At 37.4% G+C, this 21805-nt stretch overlaps 1 protein-coding gene across 5 annotated transcripts in view; it reads left to right on the forward strand.

Moving 5' to 3' along the window:
* LRRC4C (leucine rich repeat containing 4C) overlaps positions 1–21805 on the forward strand; it is a 529928-nt gene that overhangs the window by 172175 nt on the left and 335948 nt on the right. The gene's annotated exons all lie outside the window — the stretch shown is intronic.

Here is a 21805-nt window from a genome sequence, read left to right on the forward strand (position 1 = left end):
CATTGAGGGTAATCATGCTATGTTGGAATCATGCAAACATTAAAGAAAGGTAATTTAAAAGTTAACAATTTTCTCCTCCCCTCTACCAGCCAATGTGATTTCACTTCTCTGCAGTCGCTGACATTAAAGAATGAAGTCTGCCTTTCCAAAGTTTTATTCATGTTTCAAAAGCCTCATTACTCCACCTTCCTCTATCCACCCTTGATACACATCTATTTGGCAGGGAGGAGAAAGAAGAAACAGAACAACAACTTTAATTCGTTTTTTGTTCAAGAAAGCCTGTTTTTACTCCCATGGTCTTTCTCTTTAATACTTTGAATAGACTTTTGCCAGATTCTCTTGTGTCCCAAAGTAAACACTGAAGATACTGAATTAACCAGATGGGGGAAATGAACATTCCTTACTTGTAATCTCTCTGTTCTCATCCTCAGGGCCATATCTGAACCCTCCCTTTACCTAAAAAAAACAGAAGCACTTTTCGCCATACTACTTCAATGGTGTAGGCGGAGCTAAGGAAGCCATAACATGAATGGGGCTTCTGAAGCCATCCCTTGCGTGCACCTTTGATGGTGCTGAAGTTTCCTGCCACAGTAAATAGGACACCTTTCTTTAACTAGAGGGAAGATTTTACCAGCTAATCTCAAAGAAATCTACTCACTTAGACTAGACTCATGATTTTTTAAAATGTATTTTTATTTAGGCTGACAAGTGAGCAAATATTAAAGAAGGAGTAAGAGAGCCAGTGAGACAAAGTAATTCATTCTCAGTCTCACCGTAAGTGCCAAACCAGAACTGAAATCCATTTATTCAAATAGTTTCCCAGGCCATTGTTCTTTTTGAGCTCTTGGGCCGTAAAGCTGGCTGCTAAACCCTCCACAAGGACAGATTTGTTGTGTGAACTTTCACAACCACGTGGCATCTAGAACGAGCAAACCAAATACATGCAGACATACATTAAAAGTCAATAGAAGGGGAAGAAGAGAAGGAAATGAAACCACATTAAAGAAAAGGGAATGAATGATTGGAGGACTTGCCTTAAGAGGAGAGTACTGCAAAGGAGGAACGCGATGGAAACAGAGGCAGGTAGGTAATGAGTTCATGGAGGCATCATGTCTCAGGAGACAACGCTTCCAAGAACAGACAAGGTGGCACCAAAGTCAGATCATCCCTCTCCTCGTGAGCTCCTCGCAGAGAGAAAGTGATGGTGAAACCGTTCTGAGTTCAGCAGTCTGGAATTCTGTAGTCTGATTTTGTTGTCTCTTGGCATTGCTCAATAGCACCGTCTTGGAGCAGAAAGTCGGTGACATTCTTTCTTTCCATTTGATAGCATATCATTTATGGTAACTAGAAACTCTAAAATCAAATCTAGAAGAGGCCTCCAGTGGCGCCCAGCTCAGATTTCTTCTTTCATAGACGGATCCCCCAAATTGATGGAACAAGCTAGAGAAAATGAAGGCGACGCGTGAGCAGAATGCGCTGTTGGTTATTGACTTGGGAAAAATCAGACTGCTCTGGCCTTAGATCCTGAAATAAACTGAATTATTGCTGGATTTTAAAAGGATCGAAATGAAAAGGCATCAATTCATTTTTCGTACCACGTGTTCCATGATAATAAAGATTGCTGAACTTCTCTGATGCATATTAATTAAGTTGACCATTGGACAGGAAAAATGAGAAAACGCTTTGTTGGGTGTTTGTCTAAAATGAACACAGTTTAAAATGCCATAATATTTCTGGCTTCCCTTTTTTCCCAAAGCATATAAGGACCTATATTCTTCTATATTTCACAGCTTTGTTGGGCTGAGTGCCGGGCACTGAATTATCATTCTCATTTTACAGACAGGAAGAATATGTGACAGAAAGGGCCCATTTTATATCGGTTAAATTTCAATTTTTCTTAATCCAATTTTAAGATATTAAAATACAACCTAATAAACTATGGACCTTTATAAAAATGATGCCTCTAACAAATTGAACGGGAAGTGCATTTGAAAATACTTTCCTTGCATTTTTTTTCAGCTTCCTTTCTTGTAATACTTGGTTTGACTTGTGCGTTTGAGATTGTATAACAGTCTTTTTCAAAAGATTAAATAGAAGCACAGGTACATTCACACAAACATATCCACAGACAGCTATATGTTTGTGTGTGTGTGTGTGTGTGTGTGTGTGTGCATATATATTGTGTGTGAGTATGTGTGTGTAATAGGTTGTTTTTACGACTGAAAACAACCTATTACACACACACACACACACACACACACACACACACACGCACGCACGCACAGTAATTTTATATAAGCCTAGTTGGGCCCAGTTTTTGGTCAAATATCACACTAGATGTTACTGTGAAAGTATTTCTCAGATGAGGTCAGCACTGAAATCAATAGATATTGAGAAAAGTGGAGTATTCTTCATATGTGAGTTGGCCTCATTCAATCACTGAAAAGCCTTAAAGGAAAATACCATGGTTCACCTGCCCCAAGAGGAAGGAATTCTGTCTCCAGGCTACCTTTGAACTCAAGACTGCAACATCAATTCCTGCAGAAATTTCCAGTCTGTTGGCCTGTCCTGCAATTTAGAGATTTAAAAACATATTCTTAAAAACAAATCCCTGGAGGAACTCAAATCATTCTACAACAAAGATACCCACACACATATGTTTGTTGCAGATTTATTCACAATAGCAAAATTATGAAACCGACCATGCTGCTCATCGAAGCTGGATTGGATTAAAAAAAAAAAAGTGACACATCTAGACAATGGAATATTATGCAGCCATAAAGAAGGACAAATATATGAACTCTGCAGCAACTTGGATGGATTTAGAGTTGATCATCCTCAGTGCTCTATCACAGAAACAAAGAAGAAAGTACCCTATGTTCTCAATCATAAGTGGACCTTGAACAATTATCATAATACTATAAGAAAGGAATTGACTGTAGTGGGAAGCTGCCAGGGTGTGTGGGGGGGTGGGATTGGCAATTGAGGGAAACTGCCAGGGGAGGGAGGGGCACACCTCATTAACGGGGATACCTGCATAATCAGCATTTGTATACCTAACCCTGAATTGTACCCCGCATCTTTAAAATAAAAAAAAATAAATAATTAAAAAAAATCTCCCCTCAATGCATTTACATTGATATTTGTTTATATTTATATTTATAAATATAGTTACATACATATACATATATACATATATGCATCTATTTATCCATATACACATCCCATTAGTTCTATTTCTCTGGAGAACTCTGAAAATACTATTTACAATTTATTTAGTCAAACGCAAAGAATTTAATAGACAAGGGGGCTACCAGATGCATAAACAAAATCATGTATCTTTCCAATTGCATTGACTATTAAATGTATTGTATTGAACCAATATGATATCTAGACTAGAAATTCTTGCTGGCAGCAGATTCGCAGAGTCTTGTCATATCTGGCCTCCAGGGAATTTCCACTTCCCAACAACCCTATCACCCAATAAAACAAAAAACAACAGTGTTTTCAGGTGTGACACACTGGAAGGGAGCTATATCTATAATGCAATAAAGCATATCTTGGCCTGGCTTTTCTGCTATCTCCATGTTTTCCACAGGGCGTGTTGTTCCAAGAGATAATAGTCTAAGCACATTTTGAGTCCTGCTAGAATTTTCAAAATGACAAATCTCTTGCTGTGCCACTGTCCATGGACACACACTTTACCCCCAAAATCTACTCGCTTCTGTTTAAGAGCACGTTTGTAAACATCCGGTTCTCTGGATTCTTGAAACAAATTGGGCCCTAGTAAGACTGCATTCTGAACTGGAGGAAACAGCAGAGTCCATGCCCAGGTTACTGTGCCTGGGTTTCCAGTAATCAGAAAACTCTCTCTTCCCTCTCTGTCCCCTCCCATTGGGTATATTTGCATAGATACACTATGAGCTTCTGCTTGTCAATAACATAGTACGGGTGTGAATGAAATAATAGAGCATACAGCATAATTTTTTTATCTCACACACTCTTCCTTTTGGTTGATATGACAGGTCGCTACAGCTCAGAGTAATATTGGCAATTTTAAAAAAGAAACTTGTCTCAGAAAGAATATAGCAAAGTACCAGAGATTGGAAGAAGGAAGATATATTAAAATAGAGGAGGAAACAAAGTCAGTTTTTCGACGTACTCTGAGACTTGGACCTCTTATCCCAGCACTTCACCTCTCCCTACACCAGCCCACCTTCCTAAAACAGTCTCAGAGTCCATACCCAATAACCAAGCACACATTGGGAGGTCCCAGGACCTTGGCAATTCCTCTGTGAAAAAACGTTCAACTCTTTTTTCCTCAGTAATGGCACTGAGGCTGCATCTTTTCCTTTTAAGAAAATTGAAGCTCGTATTAATCAACTCAAACATTCATGCCTCATCAAACCAAAGCACAGTTTATGAAAATGCAAATGATCGTATATTCATTTGGTAAATTAAACATGACATGTCCAGGCTTGTGACTTGAAAGCATTGTGGTTTAAACTGAAATGAACATAACTTATATAGAGAAGAAGTAGAAGAGGAATTGAGAATATAAGACATAATAAAAAATTACTTGGATTATTTTGAAGAAGGCAACAGTAAAAGATTATTTCTTTGATCTTATGTCTTATTTTAATAATAAATTGGTACTCTGTAGTGGAAAAACAAAAGATATCTTGTCATTAAGAGCTGGATTTAAAAACTAATTATACTACACAATTCTTGTATAATCTTCATCCAGTTAATTGATATTCTGAATACCTTGTAATGTATAAAATGATGGTAATAATATAAATACACAAAATGATTATAAGAATTAAATTAAAAGTCACAAGTAATATGCTTTACATATTATCCGGAACATAGTAGATATTCAATAATAGTTATTAACTGTCTGCCTTTAGTTTCCTAGCAAATGTTTTCAGAGTAATTTTTCTTGTTGCTATTTTAAGACAGGGACAGCAGAGTTCAGTGAAGAGCTTAGAACACTTTTCCTATAGAGAGCTGTAGACATTCCTTAAATAGATTATACGGTCAAATAAGTTTAGAAGTGATGGATTATGTCCATTTCTTTACTGTATGACTTTTTAAAGCCTTTAATAGGCTAATTTCAGATATGAATCCCCAAAAGAAGACATAGAATGCAGTGGTTCTAATGCATTTGATCAGGTAATGCTTTGTTCACTGAGCATTTTGCAGGTCTAAGGTTACTTAGCACATATGTTAGAAAATTTTGCAAGGCTCTTCTTGAGAGCAGTGGCCAAAGTTCTAAAAACTTCTTTGCTTTGACTTATTCCCAGTCGTTCACAGATAATGAAAATATGAACTCCTACTCATCCTTGAAAATGCAACCCTAGGATCAGTTTCACAAAACTTTGTCTTACCCACCAATTTTGAGAAAATCATGTTCTCTTTTTGTTATCAATTTCAATTCAATTCAATATCTATAGTTAGACTCTGTCAGTTGCCTTCCTAAGATCTATATGCCGTTACAGCATTCTGTTATTTCCATGCAAACAGAAACACACATTCACGTTAACACGACACTTTCTCCTGTCTCTTCCCAACAAAACTCCTTTGTCCCTTCTGGAATATGTCTCTCCATCATTGTAAATCAAGGGAGAACTCAACCCACTCTCTGTTCTAGGGGTTGATCAGCAGGCCCCATCCTCTTGACCATAGTTACTAGTTCAATGATAGACACAAGGGCTAACTGAAGCCAGTAAGAGAGAAAATCATGGACCTTTCTGGGGACCCCTGTGGGAGACAACTGGATGAAGATGATGTGAGACTTGTAGGTCTTCTATCCATTTTTTTTGACTCCCTCCAAATAGCTTTTGAACCTAAGAAGTCTTTGGCGATAATAATGATAGAATAAAAAAGAAATAATCCTGCTCTTTGGTGCCATTGGATAGATCCCAGCTGAAGTCAACCCTGCATCTGGGTTTTGTAGTTGTGTGAGACAATGATTCTTTTTTTTTTTTGCTTCCCGTTTTTTAAAGTATCTATGTGAATAATAAGTAAAATAAAGTCTCTTATTTTAAATAATTTTAATGGATAATACATATTTAGTGTGTGTGTGTGTGTGTGTGTGTGTGTGTGTGTGTCCCCTCACCATGCTATATTAGATCTTTGAGACCAGAAATCCCATGATCTGTTTTCTTATCCCAATATGTTTACAAAGCATAGTGTCTGACCTATAAATGAGATCAGTGATATTTTGCTGAATTTAATTAATTAATCTTTATCAGAGGTTCTCTTTTTAAAACATTCTATATATTCTCTATAAAGAAAAAAAATAGAGAATTAGAAACAGGCTGGGCATAGGGCTCACGCTTGTAATTGTGGCACTTTGGAAGGTCAACATGGGAGGACTGCTTGAGCCTGGGAGTTCAAGACAAGACTGGGCAACATAATGAGACCTCATTTCTATAACATATATAAAGAAACCCCGATGTGGTGGTGTGCACCTATAATCCCATCTACTTGGGAGGTTGAGGCAGAAGGATCACTGGAACTCAGGAAGTCAAGGCTCTGGTGAACCATGGTCATGCTGCTGTACTCTAACATGGGCAACGGACTGAGACACCAATTTAAAAAAAAAAAAAAGAGTTGAGAACATACATCTTCAACTTAAGTAACATTAACTCATCGGGAATGTCTGCTATTACTGAAGTTCAAAAGCAAATGTGTGCTTCCAGTTGTTCCAGAATAATAAACACATATACCTAGTAAAGTGTTCTCAGTCGCACTCTCTTCTCCTTTGCCATGGATAGCTGATGTGATTGTTTCTGGACAAGATTTTAAATCAATGCTCAAGGCATGGATAGAAAGGATTTCATTTTATGCTCTATTGGTATTATTGATATTTAATAATTGGAATCGATAGTCTTGTGTCATCAATAAAGTGTGGAGTTAAAACTTCATGTGGGATCATTTGCAAACACGTACTAAAAATACATCAGACTTTCTGTACAGAAAATGTATTAGGAGGTATGATAGACATTTGGAATAAAAGGACTCATGCTAGTTAGTGGATCACCTAGTCTCTCTCTCTCCTTTCCTTCCTTCATTTCTTCCTTTCTTTCGATTTCTCTTTTTATAATTAACATGTACATTTGCTATAAAATTAATGCTCAGTTTTTATTTTTTACTTTATTTCATAGATCCCTCTCCAATTAATGATTTTCCATTGATTATTTGCTTTAATTTTCTTCACCTGTGATAAGGTCCATGTAAAACTACATGCAGAGTAGTTGAGGAAGATGATTAGGGTACATGAAAAGATACAAAGTGCAAAAAGTGCTACATACACGAGGCACTGATATAGGGTTTAAATGAGTTACTTGCTGAGTTTTCAACAGTTTTGAGAAGTAAACCAAATTATATCTAGCTATTTATTGGACACTTGCTGTGTGTCAGGCACTGTACTAAACATTGTAGCTGCGTTGACTCATTTCACCCTCACAGCAATTTTTCAAAGTAGTTTTTGATTCGTTTGTTTGTTTTTTAACATTATAACCATTTTATAGATGAAGAAACAGGCTGTGGGAAATTACATATCTTGCCAAAGGCCACACAGCTAGTAAGTGGAAGAGCCTGGACTCAAAGCGGAGCAATTTGAGAAAAGACCATGCTTCACTGCATCCTACTCGTTCATGGCAAAGTCGTCATTCAATCCCAGATGAATCTGATTTTAAAGTTCGTGTTCTTTTCCTGAGTCTCTCCAAAGTCCACAGATTTAGAGGTTCTGAGTTCTCTTCTTAGCTTTGCCACTAGCCATGTATCCTTGAACAAGCTATTTAATCCTCAGGGAGTCTTTATAAACTCCCCACCAACAGAAGGCTTTTTTTTTTTTTTTTGGTGTTTGGTTTGTTGTTGTTGTTATTTATTTAAATCTATGCCCATCAGTTCAAACTTTAGGAGGCTAGGGCATTTAATTACAGAAAGACTATCTTAGAAAACTGTGCTCACCATAGGTATGTTTCACAAGGAAATAACATTTGGGTTTGCTGTCAGACACTGGACGTGGAAAGACTTATTTACCATTCTTTTCATATTTTAGGGAAATGCATTTGGTCTCCCCATCCCCTCATTATATTTGTTTCTCCAGGAAGGCCTTCTGTGTTCCTGCATTGTCATTCATTCATCCATCCACTCACTCACTCACTTTCAAGTCTCCAATATATAGGCTCCTATACTGTTTTAAGTCCACAGGGCACGGCAGTGAAAAAGACAAAGTCCTTGCCCACATGAGTCATCTCATCTAGTAGTTGGAAAAGTATGAAGATTTGATCGCGTCACTTTCTTCAAAGGTTATACAACTGCAGCAAACTAATTGTTACTTAGCAAAGCTTACTGCCAATTTAGTTCAAGCATGGTATGACTAGGAGCCGACACATAATGCACTTTCATTAATGTGTTTAAGCTTTGGTTAATGCATGTGTGCAACGATATAAGAAATTTCCTCCAAATCCTCTGGAATGCTCAGTTGATCCAGATGTTCCTTCTGTGGATATTCCTTTAGTGATTTCACCAAAATCCTTTGCTCTCGTCCATGGGAGAAGGCACAGACATAACGTCTGTGAATCTTGGTTATTTCTTTTCATGCGTGTCTGTATTGTGGGCATATTTTAACTTCAACCATAGGCATTTAATTGTTCCAATCTCATCCTATCCCCTCCTTCCCTTAATTTGTTAGTTTCACTGGTACAGAAATCATATATCGCAAACATGAAGCACCGTGTCTGATGTATAGTATTTTCTCAGATAATGTAAGGAGAGAAAAACACTCAATTTAAGTCACTGGAGTGAATCCCAGTGAGGTCACTGATCACTGCCAGGAGGAAAACAGACCTGAAACGTTTCGAGAAAGAGTAAACCACTCCGAATACCCTCATCGTTGAAATGATGGCTGTGATTGCTTTGCTGGTTTCTTTTTCCCCATGAAAGTGCCTTGGTGCCCAAAAGAACTTGACTGTCAGTCAAGGATGGCGAAAGCCTTTGGCCTGTCTCCAAGCCTCAATGACCTTCGCAGGCATAATGCGAACTCGGGGCGCTTCACAGGTGCACTTCGGGGTACACCTGGCAGACGCAGCCCCGGATGATGGAAGAATGATCAGCACACACTCTTCTCACTCTCACGTGGCTCTTCTCACTCTGTCGCACCAACAGCGGGGACCCCCTGGGGGTGATGACTTTGTGGGGTGGGGCCAGAGTCTCTAGCAGCCGCGTTCTCCCCAAATTCAGACTCCCGGATAGGACAGGGTGACTCACCACTTTTCCTTCTCGGTGACGCCCCGCCTTGCCTCTGTGTCTCCCCCTAAGAATGGGGGGAGGCAGCTTTTCTGGCTGGATGAATTGACTGCATAATGCCATCATTAAATGTCTTAAAACCAGGCCAGAATTTGAAGGTGTTAGAAAATTCACAGGAGGCCACTCTTTGTGTGATTTTTGAAATTATTTTCCATGACAGATTAGAGCGCGGCGGTGTCTGTAATATCATTTAATGAGGCATAATGCTTCCTTTTTGTCATTTTTTTCCCCTCTGATTGAGATGGGCACCCTTAAGCCGACTGACAGACTCCCGAGCGCTGACAATCACCACTCCAGCAGATGAAAAGTCCAATAATGCCACTAATGAGTGCCAATGAAAGTGATAGATCTTTAAAATAAATTGCATAGGCCTTCCAAATGGAATATAATTGGAATGTATTCATCAGATGTTGAATTTGGACTTCATCGTAACAAGAAGTCTTTATCGAAACACTGAATGAGAGAACACTTATAAAGTAGAAGTCAATAACTGTGTATGTGCATATGAAAAAGATAGTTCATGAAAATATTCAGTAACTGGTTTTTCCAGATCCAGAGAAAATTCATATGAAGAGTATAATACAGTTGTATTTGGCATACGTGTGTGCATGTGTATGTGTGTGTGTATTTTGATCCTGTGTATCTGCTTTGCTTGCTCTTTTCCACTTCCTACCTTTAAATGTCCAAAGAACTGACTGATTGACTATATATCCTCTCAGCAAGAGATATTATAATAGGATATAGAAAAAAAAACCCTGGAAGTAAATCCGTCTGTAAGTTCTTAGTCTTGAAAGCCATGTAGTAATGAATATATTAGAATGTAGCAGCATTTCAGTGAGGTTGGCATCTTAAGGGATTTTTAGATTTCCAAAGTGATGTGAAATTCTAGATTATTTTATGCTTTTGGCAGATTGCTGAAGTCCACACTTAGAAACAAAAACAAATTTAGTTGAAAAAAGTAATTTTATTTGTATTTAATTTACCCACTTAATACTGATCTGAGAATGGTGGGAAAACCAAAGGCTTAGAGAGGAACTTGGCAGAGAATAAGATGACAGAAATAATAGAGACCCTTAACGGGTGATGAAAAAAAAAGAAATTGCTAATGGTTGCAGTGGCGAGATGACTTATTATGTAGCAGAATGCAGTAGTGTATGATGTCAACTTGCGGACAGATTATGAATAACTTGATGGTCATCAATGAAGTCTGAGTGTTATTTAGTAGGTGTATTAGATTGTCTTAAATATTTACATGAATTGCAGAAAGCCCAGAGTCACAATGGTTTATATAGGTAATAATTTATATATTCTGCACACACACACAGGCAGGCCATGGCTTGTAATAAAGACGCTATCGTCGTCAAGGACCCAACTTCGTCATTCTCAACTTATGGCTTACAATTTTTATCTTGTCTACTCCAGTAATAAATATCTATCTTCTAACCTCTCGAAAAGGAATAAAGGAGCACATTCTCTGCCCTTTAAATATATTTCCTGGAATATGTACAAACTGTTTTTGTTTCCATTCTTTTAACCAGACCATGACTATATCTATCTGTGAAAGGAATTAGAAAGGTAATTTTGTTCTACTTAGTCACACGATCAGATAAAACTTGTGAGATATGTTGATGTAGAAGAAAAGACGAATGGATCCTCACAAGAAAACTAGTGACTTCTGCAATAGGGTGCAATAGAAAAATGGATACCATGCAAGATCAAATCTTTGCTTATAAATGATGAGTGTAATTAGAGAACTCCCATCAGAAAGGGAAACTAGTTAAGATGCTCTTGTAACAGTCCTTTGATTGATTAATAATTAGTGCCCAGACTAGGACGATGGAAATGGAAGACTCTACAGACTGATGATTCATTGAAGAAGTGAGGATGACGATATTTGGTGATTCTCTGGTGGCAATGTATGAAAGAACTGGTGCTGACTCTCATTCTCAGTTTCCTGGGCCAGATGTGGTGCTGTCCCTCAGAATATGAATATATGGGAGGGAAAGTTTGATTTGGATAAGTTGAACTGAGAATTGCCTAAGGGGCATTTGTGTGTACTAAATGTTTAGGCATTTGGGATGCAAAACTAAATGATACAAGAGCTCCATCCTGAAGGAGATTCTAAAATCTAGCAGTAAGCAATATTCACTTGAGTTTGACAATTTTCCTTTCAATAAGTACATATGCCTTTATTGTACAGTAACTTTTTGGGGTCTTAATTTCACATGAATACAATGGGTGTACTTTCTTCTTGAGGATAACTTTCTGTATTTCTGTACTTTTCTTTTATAGTTTGTCCAGTTGTTTTCTGCTACATATTTATCAACATGTGATTTATTTTATTGTTTGTGTGGGGGATTCTTTTTTTTTTTTAATCGTGCTGTAGTGTGCCCTCAAGTTACTAGTCCTCTTTAACTTATTTATTTATTTTTTATTTTGAAGACGTGGGGTACAATTGAGAATTAGGTATACAAGTGGTCATCGTACAGATAAAGTTTGGCTCCCTTTGGTCCCCACTTTGCCTGGTTTGAGATCAGGTACCTTATTAATGTTATGTGTCCCCCCATCCCCCAGCCATTTCCAGCTACTGCCAATTCCTTTTTTATAGTATTATGGTAAATGCTCAGGGTCCACTTATGAGTGAGAACATATGGTGCTCTGTTCTTTGTTTCTGAGATAGATCACTGAGTAGTGGCGACTCTAAATCCATCCAGGTTGCTGCGAAGTCCATATGCTTGTCCTTCTTTATGGCTACATAATGTTCCATTGTGTACATGTACCACATTTTTTTCATCCAGTCCAGTTTAGATGGGCAGCATAGTTGATTCCGTGTTTTTGCTATTGTGACTAGTGCTGCAATAAACATGTGTGTGCGGGTCTTTTTTATAGAATGATTTGAGTTCCTCCAGGTATGTTCCCATTAAGGGAATTGCTGGATCACATGGAAGGTCAATGTCTAGTAATTCCAGAAATTGCCACATTGTTTTCCAATGAGGTTGCACTAGTTTGCATTCCTACCAGCAGTGTAGAAGCGTTCCTTTTTTTCTGCATCCTTGCCACTGTCTGTTGTTATTTGTTTTATTAATGATGGCTATTCTTATGGGATTAGGTGGTATCTCAGTGTGGTTTTGATGTGCATTTCTCTGATGATAAGTGAGGCTGAGCACTTTTTCATGTGTCTGTTGGCTGCTTGAATATCTTCTTTTGGAAGGTGTCTATTCACGACTTGTGTCCACTTTTTAATGAGGCTGTTTGTTTTTTTTCCTTTTGACATGTTTGAGTTTCTTGTAGATCCTAGATGTTAGTCCTTTGTCAGATGTACAGTTGGCAAGTATTTTTTCCCATTCTGTAGGCTGTCTCCCCACTCTCTTGATGGTTTCTTTGGCTCTGTAGAAGCTTGTAAGTTTGATGAGGTCCCACATAAGAGATAGACATCTTATCCCTTATGGCATGGGCACTTGGGGTTTTGATCAGGAATTGGTTGCCAATTACAGTTTCCATAAGGGTGTCTCTTGCATTTTCTAAGGTTCTTATAGTCTGAGGTTTTATATTTAGGTCTTTTATCCTTTTAGAGCTGATTTTTGTGTATGTTGATATGTAGGAGTCCTGTTTCAATCTTCTGCATATGGTCAACCAGTTTTCCCAGCACCATTTACTGATTAGGTTCTCCTCTCCCTGGTGGTTGTTGTTGGAGGCTTTGTCAAAGATGAGTTGGTTGAGGAATTGAGATTTTGCTTCCAGAATCTCTATCCTGTTCCATTGGTCCATACGCCTATTCTTGTACCAATACCAGACTGTTTTGATTATTGTAGTCTTTTTCAGAAAGACAAAGAAAAAAAAAAGCTAAGCATTTTTAGTCGTTGACTTTTTAAAATGTCCTCATCTTGATTGGACTAAGAATTTAGCTTCTAAATTATGTTTTAAATTTTGAAGAAAGGGCACTACAGTGTAATTTTTTTTTCTTTTTAGATTTTTAAAGCTAATTAAGACTTCATTCCTTCCTTTCTTCCTCTCCTTTCACACACACTCTCTAAAAAGCTTTTAAAATTATCCTTACAATGGTAGCCTTTCTCTAACATAAGTCTGAGTACATATTTGCTTTTATTGATACTATTAAATATTCTCTCTAAAGAATATTTCCATTTGAAGATAAAATTTTCTTTAACTTGAGGAAATTTTCTTTTATTATTATTTCTTATCTTCTGCTGTCTCTGCGCTTTTATTGTTAAACTCCTTTTAGATGTTTCTGAAACTCCCAAATCTATACTACTTCTAAATGTACTTTTCCCGTATTTTTTATCACATTTGCTCTGTACTCTGAAAGGTCTCCTTGATTTTAATCTTTTAGATTCCTAATTAGTTAATCAAATTAATGCTTCCTATCAAATATCTATTATCATCTTAATTTTGGATTCTTGGTTTTTTGGGGTTTTTTTACTTTTCTAGATAGCATCATAGTGTTTAATAAGTTGCTACAATATACATATAGATAAATTAATCTAAACTGAACTTTCTTCTGGTTAATTCTGTTTGTTCATCTGGAGAGTTTTCTTTAGTGTTAATGGTTCTTCTCCATTTCTGATCATCTTTGGTTGATGATTTATATGCTGATTTAAAGGAAAGTTCTTAGCTGATTAATGTAGATGGCAGACAGTAGTTTCTTCTGTCATTGGGTGGAGGTTTTTTTCTTTTTTTCTTTTTTTTCTTTTTTTTGAGTTGGAGTCTCACTCTGTCACCCAGACTGGAATGCAGTGGCTGCTCCCGGCCACCGCAGCCTCGACCTGCTGGGCTCCGGCGATCCTTCCGCCTCAGCCTTCCAAGTAGCTGGAACTACAGGTGCACGCCACCATGCCCGGCTAGTTTTTTTGATGTATTGTAGAGATGAGGTCTCGCCAAGTTTCCCAGGCGGGTCTCGAACCTGCGGGCTCAGGCAATCCACTCACCTCAGCCTCCCAAAGCACGGGATTACAGGCTGAGCCACCGAACCCGGCTGGGTTTTTTCTTCAGGTAGTCTTTCAATGAGAGGAAATCATATGTCAGTGGAACACAAGCAAAAGATATAGGTCTCGAGAGTATCTAGTTAGGTATAGAGAACATGGAATTAATCAAAGAGATGGGCAATTCCATACTTTCTAGCTAGAGCATTTACCTGGCATCAATCTCAATGCCACCTTTACATACTAATATGGCCATTAATATCCATCTCCATGCAGTTTAAAATTTGCAGTTAAAACAAGTTGGCCAGCACATAGAGGAAAAAAGTGCCCAGAATACAGTTCTGCACTATTTATTTCAATTACAGGTCTGAGGTGAGAGTACCAATGTCACCAACACAAAGGGTTGCAAAGGGACATTTAAAAGAAAGACTCATAGGTGGTTTTGATACATTCTGGAAGCAGTAGTGTCTGCAAAAAAAAGAATGTGTCTGGGGAAGGGTGATAGGATGGACCTTTTTCCCTCTGTCCTGGGAGTGTGAAAAAAAATTAGGACTCAGGTAAAAAAAGAAGAGGACGCAGGAACAAGTCAAGCACGGAATATGAAGTGCCTGGGAAATAGGAATCTGATCGCTTCCCATTCCTCCCTCCCTTTTTCTTTTAGGGACCCTCAAACCCATCAGGGAAATAAATAGAATGGAACCACACTTAGGAGGATTACATAAGTCTGGTTGTGTAGCCCAGTTTCCTGCCTCCGGGCAGAACTCTAGTTAAATAATTCTGGACAGATGGATTCCTATCCTTGGAGAGTAGGGACGCAGGAGTGAGGATGGACAGAGAAGCAGCATGTCAGCCTCCTTCCATCTGGAACTAGCGAATCCCTTGTTTTGCACAAAGGCAGTGCCCGTGCTGTTGCAATGATACTCCACATGATTCCACTGTGGGACATGGTCTTCAGGAGTTTTTTGTTTCTCCGATGGTCCAGGTAAGTTATCTTTTAGGGCATGGATTTTTCACCTGGGGTCTGACAGTCACTTATTTTTTTCTAGTGTGTACAGTCGGTGAAAGCCAATTGTGCTCTGTTTTTGTTGTGATATGCTGGACAGATGGCCTGTCCAACCACAACACATCCAAGGCTTTGAGGTGCTCCTGACATATTGCTCTCATTCAAGAGAGTAGTAAATAATATTCCACTTTACACCTCCCATTTTGGGATTCTTTGAACATTGAAGCATGCAGTAAATAGAGGCTTTAGTACTGTTAAAGATAAATTAGACAGTAAATACTGGCTTTTAACACATTTTCTCTATTCCTCTCTCACCTTAAGCCTAGTCTTTGGACTAGCTCACCCACAGAGGGACCTGAAAATTAGTTATATACCTGGGAAGGTAAAAGAGAAATATTTGCTTCATTACACTTCAATAGCAGGGACAGAGGAGACGGACATCCAGACATGCACATAGAAGACATATTTAAGTCATGACCTAAGGGTGTCTACCACACTGAAAATAAGTATCAAAATGAAATACATACTCTATCAAGACAGAGGGGGATTTTCACAAGTTCCTTTTCCAAAAGTATTTTTCAGATAAATCATTCATGGTGCCATAATGTCAGAGAGTTAGAAAAATGGGCAGACTTCTCTTCTCAGCACTCTTAAGATGTCAGACATGTTTTTGCACTAAATGTAAAAGGGGCATTAGAAAAAAATATTTTTCCTGTACTTGCTAACTGTGACACAACCTATTCTATTGCCATCACATTTGAACAGACAACAAAGTGCAAATGAATGAGGGTGAGAAGATGATAGGGATACTATTAAATTTTATTGGAAAGAGTATTTTAGCTATAGTAAGTTGCACATGCACATGACAGCAACTTTACAGATGTTGGTGTCAAGCCACTTACCATTCAAAGCAAAAACGATTCTAATCAAGTGGCATTTCATTATTTTATTGATAAGACTTTAGGGAAAGACTCTAAAAAAAAACCAGATAAATTAGAGAAGAATAAGGTATTAAAAATAAACGATCCAAGAAATCTCCTGGATCTTCTTTTTAACACTGCTCATTGAAGGATAACAATGTAACTAGAGGTGGTTGCTTTTGTAGCTATCCCATTTTTAACTTTTTTTTCCGAGTCAGAGTGGCACTCTGTCACCCAAACTGGAGTGCAGTGGCATGCTCACAGCCACCATAGCCTCGACCTGCTGGGCTCAGGCGTTCCTTCCCCATCAGCCTTCCAGGAACCTGGAACCACAGGTATGTGCCACCAAGCCCAGCTAATTATTTGATTTATTGTAGAGATGAAGTCTCACCATGCCGCTCAGGCTGGTCTTGAACCCCTGAGTCCAGGCAATCCTCTCGTCTCTGCCTCCCAAAATGCTGGAATTACAGGCATGAGCCACTGCACATGCCCATTTTTAATATATTTAGTATATAATTCACACATCATAAAATTCACTCATTTAAAATGTATAAATCGATGGTTTCAGTACTTTACAGAGTTGTGCAACCACCACTAAGTTTAGAACATTTTCATCACCCCAGAAGAACTGTATCAATCTGAAGTTATTTCCCATCCACACCCAGCCCTAAGCAATCGCTAATCTTCTTTATTTCTGTATAGATTTTCCAATTCTGGACATTTTATATAATGTGTGGATATAAATATTTTTATATATTTCTTGTGGTTTGTTAGTATTTTATTTACGATTTTACATCTTTACTACTAAGGGATATTTGTCTGTAATTTTTTGTTTTATTTTTATCTGTTTTTTTCTTAAAATACCTCTCTCTAGTTTTAGCATCAGGGTAACACCAGCATCATAAAAGGAGGTGGAAAATGTTCTCTCCTCTTGTTTCTTTAAAAGTTTCATATTAATTAGTTTCATACTAATAAATAAGATGTAGTGTTCATTTTTTCTTTCAATATCTGCTAGAATTCCCCAGCCATACTGTCCTGGACTTTTCTTCATGGGAAGTTTTTAAATTATTAGTTCAATCTCTTTGGTTGTTACGGATCAATTCAATTTTTTAATTTATTCTTAAGTTAGTTTAGTAGTTTGTGTTTTTCTACAGATTTGTGTGTTTCATCTAAGTATTTTAATACATTGACATAGTTATTCGTAGTATTCCCTAAAAGATTTTTACTGCTTCTTTTCTATCTTTCTCCTTTTCTTTTCTTTTTTTCTTTCTTTCTTTCTTTTTTTTTTTTTTTTTTTTGAGTAAAGACTTCACTCTGTCACCCATGTTGGAGTGCAGTGGCACAAGTGTAGTGGCTCACCATAGCCTCAAACTCCTGGACTTAAGCAATCCTTTCACCTCGGCCTCCCAAAGAACCCAAATTACAGGAATAAGTCGCTCTACCTGTCCCTGGTTCTTTATTGTTTCTGTAAGACTGGTGGTGGTGTCTCTCTTTCATTTCTGATTTGGGTAGTTTACATCTACTCTCTTTTTGTTTTAGTTTTTTAGGTAAAGGCCTATCAATTTTATTGATCTTTTCAAAGCTGCTACCTTTTGATTTATTAATTTTATTATTTTATTTTATTGTCTATTTCATTCCTTCTGCTCCAATCTTTAGAATTTCTCTTGATTCTGCCTATTTTGGGTTTATTTTCTTCTTGTTCTAGTTACTTTAGTTGTTAGGTTAAGCAACTGGTTAATTTTTTTAAAATATAGGCAGTTATATTTATGAACTTTCCTCTGCGAATTATTTTTCATGCATTGCATAAGTCTTGACATATTGTGTTTTCATGTTTACTTCTCTCAAAATAATATCTAATTTTCTCATGATTCCTTCTTTGGTCCATTTGTTCTACAGAAGTGTAATGTTTAACTTCCACCTATTTGTGAATCTCCCAAATTCCCTTCTGCTTCTGATTTCCCATTTAATTGTATTGGACTTAGAGAACATACTTTGTATGATCCGGATTCTTTAAGCATATGGATGCATGTTTTAAGGTCTTGTATTTTGAATTGTATCATATGTAATACTTCCCAACAGGCTCCATGCCTGGAGTTTAGATGAATGATTGCAGCATTAAGAAAATATTAGTACACTCTAATTTGCATGTGTATCAGAAAACCTGTACTCTTATCTCGGTTTAGAAAAATAACTTGGAGTAAATCACTTAAGATCACTGAGTCTTTATTTCCTCAGTATCTACAGATATTTTCTATATCTACATGAAAAATAATGTAATAAATAATAAATAGTTATATCTATATGGCTCTTATTTAACTATAGATAAATTCACACAGTCAAATATATATATTACAGTATATACCCTTATTACTACTCTAAAGGAAACAGAGATAAGTTTTATTTACTCATAATTAACAACCAAACTATTGAACGTGTAAATACAAAAGCTGTTGCCTCAAAGTTTGTTTACATCAATAGCTTGTCTATTATCAGAGCCGGCCATGAGGATCATATATATTAACTAACCAAACATCGACAGAATGAGGTGGGGGGGAAGGGCACATTTAATGAGTGGGTCTTCTTCATGACCTTTGTCCTACATCTGCACACATAATAATGAGGGATTGCCATCATAACGATATATTATTGCCGTCCTTTATTACCGATGATAAACACAGTTAGCGAAGCATTCAAAAAAATACTACCCAATCTAAGAAGACTATGCCTTTAAGGATAATTAACCAGACTTCACTGAACATCCAAGGTAATTGCCAAAGTGGAGATTAAACCTGAATGTTATCCTCTTCATGTCTCTCAGGGTGAGTCTGAGAGCTTTCCCCTTAGACAAAAATATGCTTCTCCAGATAATCAGCTTTCATTGAACTTTAATGCTGTTTTGCTTTCTTTTCTCGAGAGCACCTACCATATTTATTTTGCTCAGATGTGTCATCTTAAGACAGCTCTGCTGCTGACCCTCTGGGGATGCCGCTACGAAGATGATAAAACCATCAAAGGCATCCTAGCCAAGGTTTCACTTGTCATCCATGCCTAGAGTGGGGCATGTGCTCACAGCAGCAAGACCAGAATTACAAGACATCAGCATTGGGCTGGGAAGCTAGCTGTCAAAATTGGATTCTGCTATTAACTGGACAAATAACCTTGGACAATTTCCTTTACATGGGAGCCTCAATTTTCCTTATTTTTAACATAAAGGGCTAGGGTTAGCTCATCATTAAAACCTGTCTTTAAACTTTTTTTTTACTCCATTAGAGTAATGAGATGGTAAAAGGAAAATTTCTCTGTTTGTTTCTGCTCTAGAAGGGACTGCCTTCTCCTAGGAATTCAAAGGACCCGGACTCTTTATCTGTTTATTTGGTTGTTTTTTTTTTTTTTTTTTTTTTTTGGTTTGTTTGTTTTGTTTTAGTTAAGTGAGTAGCAAAAAGAAACTAAAAAACCAAACGAATACCCCAATGTTTGGAAGAAGTAGAGCTGAGTGCTTAAGAGGTGAGGAGGAAGATGAGATCAAAAGCTTCCAGAATTTTAAGTAAAATGTCTTGTGAATTTCTCTAGAGACATTCCAGTCAGTTAGGCAGGACTACTGCAATGGCAGTCACCTGGCAGGAGCAACCAGAATCCATTTGCTGCTGGTGTGAATCTTTAGCAGTGTAGCTCTTGCCATAGATCTACAGAGATGGACTCACTTTTCTTCACGTTTGATAAGGACTAATCCATACATACGCCTTTGCATGGAGGCAGAAATGTTTGCTTAAATGGGAAAATTATCCAAAGTTCCAGCTCTGATCACTTACTTCCCAAACAACATAATTTACCCAAGTCTTATCTTTATAAAATAATGGTGCTTAAGGTTGATTTCTCAAGATTTTTGTGACGTTCTTTTTTATAATACCTTATAAAATGACAAGCAAACAGAAATAAGACCTTTGGTTTGTTGAACCATACCATATAAAGTCAGAGAGCCATACCATAGAAAGTTAAGTGGGCGCTAGCAATGGTTCTTTGAACCCAGACAATTTTATCCAGATAAGTAACCTATTTAAAAACAAGGAAAACACATATAAGCCAACAAAAAATTAGGTAAATGAGAGATAGTATGAAGTCATTCTTTTATCTTCTGTATGGTTTTGTTTCATTATTATCATCTATTTAACACACATAGGTAATACGCTTCAATTAAACTCAACACATTTTAACCAATAGATAGTTACTGGGGAATCATTAGGCAAAGAAAACCCAATTCTTATAATTCTAAAATTATTTAAACATTAATAATTGAAAATGTTAAGGCAGCAGTTAAAACAGTCTGTGGTATTGGTCTTCTTGAGTTCAAATACAGGCTCTCTCTTTTACTACTTGTGTACTGTGGCAAGTCATGTCAGTCCTCTCATCCTGTTTTCTCCCCCGGAAAAATAGGTGAATAATACCATCGACCTTGCAGCGTTAATAAGAAGTTTATGTGAACTAATATAAAGTCTTTCAACAGTGTATGGCACACTCGGCACGTCTGAGATAATATTATTTATCTTTTAATCCCCTATAAAGTTTACTAAATGATTTTCCCAGAGTAGGGCTTTCAGTAGAATTTGTTGTAGTGCATGAAAAATTTAGCTGAAAATCTTTGTTAGAAGCTAAACTTTTTATGATGTAAATTTTCTAACTTACACGATAAACAGTTTCATATTTGGGATATCTTGATTTTTAAGACGAACAACCTACCATTTAATGGTGAAGGGTGTTTGATGATACTTAGACTATGCTAACTTCCACAGTGTGAATGATGCTGGAAAGGCAGTTGGTAAAACACTGTGCTGGATCAACATTTTTCTTTTTATGCTACTTGTTGCTACCTTCACACTGTGAATTCTATAAGTGTTCATCGAGAATAAAGTGGTAACACTTCAATCAAATTAATATTTGGTGAATTGCCACTGCATGATGAAAATTTGCCGTGTAAAAACTGCCCTGTCTCCTAAGAGTACTTCACGGAGAATGGCCAACTTGTCACCGGGGGAGATTACGTGGAGAGCTTTTGACATACTGTGGAATCTGACCAAAAGTGCTAATACACAGTCTGGAAAAATTTCCCCAGGTGATCTGTGAATAACTAGAATCTGAGTCTCATCTGTGACATCATTCTGCAAAGCTGAGAAAAGTCGGTAAAGAAATTTGCTAAGTCCAAAACATACCATGAACATTTGCTTACCATGTCGATGTTCCTAATGGTAATGGAAGCTCTCCCACAGAGAGTTTTAGGGATAGTCTCAGGGTAATATCCTGCCTGCCATCACAGTTGTGTGATCTTTCCCAACTACCAGAAACATCCCCGTGGTTTCCGGATACAGACACATAACTTCCTGGTATAGTCAGTCATTACTGTTCCCTCCGCCATTTGCAAAATGTGCACAGACTACAGCCAGGTGCATGCGTAGTCATCAGGCTGAACTTGGTCATCTCGTGAGTCTCAAGTCTGCCAATCAAAATACCTGTAAAGAAGTTAAACGTGTAACAAGAGAATAATTTCAAATAGGATAACTCAGGTCATGTTTGGCAATTGTATGTTGGAATATATGACTGAAGTCATTCTTGTCATTCACATTTGTGTTCAT

The sequence above is a fragment of the Carlito syrichta genome, unplaced genomic scaffold (genome assembly GCF_000164805.1).
Source record: "Carlito syrichta isolate Samal-C Ts95f unplaced genomic scaffold, Tarsius_syrichta-2.0.1 Scaffold302385, whole genome shotgun sequence".
Lineage (NCBI taxonomy): Eukaryota > Metazoa > Chordata > Mammalia > Primates > Tarsiidae > Carlito > Carlito syrichta.